The sequence below is a fragment of the Octodon degus genome, unplaced genomic scaffold, assembly GCF_000260255.1.
Source record: "Octodon degus isolate 3935 unplaced genomic scaffold, OctDeg1.0 scaffold00064, whole genome shotgun sequence".
In the NCBI taxonomy this organism is placed as follows: Eukaryota; Metazoa; Chordata; class Mammalia; order Rodentia; family Octodontidae; genus Octodon; species Octodon degus.
In genome coordinates, this window is record NW_004524640.1 from 11,092,212 (window position 1) to 11,097,298 (window position 5,087).

Sequence of the window (5,087 nt, forward strand, 5' to 3'; positions counted from 1 at the left end):
AGAGACAAAAGTGACTTTATCCCCAGTACTGGCGACTGAACCCAGGAAATGCTACTCAAAAGAGTTACATCCCCAACTCTTTATTTTTATTTATTATATTTATGTATTTGGTACAAGGTCTTGATACATAGCGTAGACTTGTACTGATCCTCCTGGTTTAGCCTCCCCAGCACTGGGATTACAGGCATGTACCACTATGCTCAGTTTTGGTGGCTGGCACAGCAGGTGGTACGGAGGATCAAACCTGGGTCCTTGCACTTGCCAGGCAGGTGCTTAGACCACGGAGCCATCTCGCTGGCCCACCAACCCTTTTAACTCTATGTTGAGACAAACTTGTGATCCTCCTGCCTCAGCCTTATAAGTAGCTGGGATGACAGCATGTGCCACCACACCCAGTGCAGTGGTGACACTTAAAACTCAGTGCCTTCTTCAGGAGCAGCTCTTCCACGCAAACTCATGGCCCCAACTTTTCCCAATCTTTCTGGGGAAGTTGGAGAGGTGATGTGAATCACTGCCCACCACCCTGGTGGCTCTAACCTGTTGCTTTGGTCTTCAATTATTTATTTTTTGGGAGCTTGCTTGCTTGCCTTTTTTCTTTTTTGCAATGCCAGGGAGCAAAAGTGGTACCTTGAGCTTGCCCAGCAGGCCCCTATGCCGCTGAGCTATCTCCCCAGCTCTGTTTTGCTTTTAAGACAGGGTCATGCTATGTAGCCCAGGCTGGCCTCCAACTCCAGGTGATCTTCCTGCCTCAGCATCCCAAGTGCTGGGCTTACAGGTGTGGGCACCACACCCAGCTTAAAAGTAACTCTTTAGAATATTATGTGCTTTTACTTTTTGGCATTGCTGGGAATTGGAGCTAGGAATTAGTACTCAGCTAGTACATGCTCTATCTCTGCCCTGTCTTCCTGCCCTTAAAAACATTATACAGGGCCAGCGAGATAGCTCAGTGGACTAAGCATCTGCTTAGGCAAGCTCAGGGACTGTGGTTCGGTCCCTAGAACCACATGCCGTGCCAGCCCTGCCCCCGGGGCACGCTGAGCAGGCAAAGGAGACTGGGCAGGGTGGTGCACGCCTGTAATCCCAGTATTGGGGAGGCTAAAAACAGGAGGATCACTGTGAGTTCAAGCTGCATAGTGAGATCCTGTACTAGATACATTAACAAAAAACAATTATACACACTGGGCATGGTGAGCTAGGTGTGGTACCCATGCCTGTAAGCCCAGCACTTGGGACGATGAGGCAGGAAGATTACCTTGAGCTGGAGCAAATAAGAGACTGAGAAAAGGGGCTGGTGAGATGGCTCAGTGGTCTAAAGCACCTACTTGGAACAAGCTAAGCTAAGCAAAGCACAGGGACCATGGTTCGATCCCCCAGCACCACATGCCAGCCAGCCCCGCCCCCTGGTGGGCTGAGTTGGCTACACACAAAATAAATAAATAAATATTTTTTAAAAAAAAAGAGACTGAGAAAAAAAAAGGCAAAAATTCAAGGCTGAGGGCCGGCCAGACAGCTCAGCAAATTAAAGCCCCTGTTTAGGCAGACGCAGGGCCAGGGGTTTGATCCCAGGCTTGTGGTGCCAGCCCCACCCCCAGAGCATGCTGAGACAGTGAATGAATGTGTGGGGTGGCACATCCTGTAATCCTAGTGCTTGAGAAGCTGCAAAACAGGAAGGATCACTGCGAATCTGATCTGTGTAGTGAGACCCTGTAAGACTCTATACTAAATACATAAATAAAAAAATAAAAATTCAAAGCTAGCCTGGGGTACATAGCAAAGCCCTATCTCACACACAGAAAGCTTTCCACTGCAAAAAATTATATCTATATCTATCTATCTATCTATCTATCTATCTGTATCTTTTTTTTTTAAGAAAGAAGGCATTAGCGGGCATAATGGCACCCATTTAGAATCCCAGCTATTTGGGAAGCTGAGTCAGGAAGATCACAAATTCTAGCCTCTCCTGGGTTAGTTAGTAATTGAGGGACACCCTGTCTCAAAATAAAAAAAAAACAAGGGTGCATATGAAATTGGAGACCTCACGAGCTCAGCTGGATGGGCTCGATGTGCGGCTGCTCGGCAGGTCCAGCCCAGGTGAGGGTAGCTCAGGAATGTGGAGAGAGGACACTGGGAGTCCAGGCAGAGACAGACGGTGGAGGTCAGGGAGAGCAAGGTGAGCGGCAGACCAGAGGCATGGTGCCGCTGTCGAGGACTAGGGGCTTCGGCCATTGCTTCTCCCCAGGCCGCCGGCTTCTAGTGGGTGGCTCCTGCCACCCAGACCCTGGAAGTGAGGACAAAGGTGGATTCAAGGGCCAAGGTATGGACACGGACACAAAGGGTGGGAAAGACTCAGAGCACTGGCCCAGGGAGCAAGAGGCCTGGTTTCAGTTGTTAACATGAAAGAAAGAAAACAAAGCCAGTGTGGTGACCCATGCCTGTAATCCCAGGACTCGGGAGGCTGAGGCAGGAGGATCGCCATGAGTTTAAGGCCAGCTTGAGTTATATAGTGAGACCCTGTCTCAAAACAAACAAGAAAATAAGAAGGAAGGAAAGAAGAGAAAAACACAAAGGCAGGGGGCTGGGGAGATGGCTCAGTGGAATAAGCGCTTCCCTGGCAAGCGCAACAGCATGAGTTCAATCCCCGGTTCCGGAAAAACAAACAAACAAACAAACAAAACACAAAGGCAGAGAGAGAAGTGGAGAAGGGAGTGACTGATGAGAGGACATGGAATAAATGCAGGTGGAAAGTTGCGAGGCTCGGTGCTGCCCCCAGAGGCCACCAGGAGAATCACCCAGCCTGGGAGATTCTTTCCCTGAAGGAGAAGCGCTTTCCCCTTTGATTTTTTTTTTTTTTTTTGTGGACTAGGGTATTGAACTGAGGCCCTTGCACTTGCCAGGCAAGCGCTTATTCTACTAAGCTATCTCCCCAGCCCCTTCCCCTTTGATTTCTTCTGAGCCTGCGCTGGAAGAGCTGCGGATCCGGAACTGCCCTCTCCGGCTAGGCTGTCTTGGCTTCCAGGCAGTGGACGTGAGTGGGCTAGGCTGCGCGCCCCTGCAGGGTCTGCTCCACACTGAGCTAGATGAGGAATCCTTCAAAACTCCTGTTCTTACCGTTGTTTCAGCCAACAGGAGCCAGGAGCTGTCTGCCAACTCCACTGCCTGCTTGGCCAGTGGGGAAGCTCCGGGGTGGGGGGTAGGGGGCCGTCTCTGAAGCCCTTGCTGACTGCATGACACACCTGGGGGCATCTGCTCTCTGCCAGCCCCTGGAGACTTCACAGCGATGAACACTTTGCATTTGACAAGCATTTTGTTTCTGCTCTGTCCCAATGACAAGTCCAGGGTCACCGTGCCAGGAAGCCGGGTGCGGAGGTGTCACCACGGCAGGGCTGTGGTTTTCTGCTTGGCGGTGAGGGAAGGGCGCTGTGAGGATGGTGTCACAAGTATGGTGACCAGCATCAGCCCAAAATAAAGCAACCCAAGGGGTGGCTTTGATGCTCAGCATCCAGGTGGTAACTTCCACAGGTAGTCACAGCTGCCATGGGCCAATGTCATCCCTACTCAGAAGCCATTTCTGATTTTTCACCAGCTGCCAGGACAAACTGCTCAGTGCTGTAGGTGCCCAAGGCCTCCTGCAGACTCAGTAACTCATTGCGAGCTCTCAGAATCCACCAGAGCCATCTGTCCCAGGCCTGAGCACTGGTCACCTCAAAGGCTGGCTCTGTGGGGTCACAATGATTTTAGTCCTGAGCCCCCTGCTGGAGGCTGTTGCAGCCACCCTGATGGCCCTGGACATGTAGAACTGTCCCATTAAGAAAACCCAGTGCAGTGCCATCCTGCTTGCTGCCCTCTGTCACTGTGAGCTCCCAGCTCATTGTTTCTGGTTTCTTTCTTTCTTTTCTTTTTTTTTTTTTCCCTAAACTGGGGATTGAACTCAGGCCCTTGTGCTTGCCAGGGAAGTGCTTATTCTGCTGAGCCATCTCCCCAGCCCCTGTTTCTGGTTTCTGAGAGAAGGACACCTCCATGTCTGCCCTGCTGGGACACACTACCAGACTGACCCGCTGAGTTCTGGAGCGACAGTGTCTCTGGCCCCTCAGAGAGCTAGGAGGACATAGGTGGCAGCCACCAGGGATGTCTGCCCAGCTTTGTGCTGGGCTCACGGATAGATATCCTGAGAGTCATAGGCTGCTGAGTGTCCATCCACCAACTCCTGTGTCACCCAGAGCCCTTTCAGCGTGGCTGGTGGGCACAGGGCTAGTGAAGTGCCAATGTTACATGCTTGCTTCTGGGCACCTGGAAGTGGCAGCCAGCGCATAGTACGCTCATCCGGGAAAGAGAGCGTGTGCGTGCAGCTGTCCAGCCCCGCTCAAAGCCTTCAGGGAAAGACCAGCAATGCTGGGAGGGGGCACGTGTTCTGTGCAATCAGAGTACAAGCCCGAACTTATAGATGAGGTCTCTGACTGGGTGTTTGGGAGAAATTGTCAGAAATGAAAGGACTCCGGATGCAAATCCTCCCTCGGCTTCCAGGGCCCCGGAGCTCGGCTTCCTGTGACTGCTTGGAAAATCGCCCTGGGGCTTCTGAGCAAGGAGGCTCCAGTCCCGAGACTCGAGCTCTGACGCAATCCAGCCCTTCCGGTCAAGTCCTCTTCACCGCTCTCTGCCCTCCAGCACTGGAGGGTGTGGGCACACAAGGTGGTCAGGGGGCAGCCCACACCCTCTTCCCAGGACACAGGATTTTGGGTACAGCAGAGAATGGCTGGATACCCTGTTTTTAGACAGGGCCTAGAAAACAAGGACAAGAAGAAAATGAGGACACACCACTGTCTGTGTGGCCACATTCCAGGGTCCTCAGAACCCTTTGGGGCACCCCTGTGAAAAGGGCTCCCATTGCTTGGTGTGGTGGTGCACGCCTACCATGGCAGCACTCAGGAGGCTGGGGCAGGAGGACTGCCAGGAGTTCAAGGCCAGCCTGAACTGCATAGTGCCACCCTGTCTCAAAAACTCAAACAAAACACATGTGGGTAGCATATCCCCTTCTTATGTCTGTCACTTCATCTTGCCAAGGGAGTCCCCAGTACAAGGCAAAGTACACT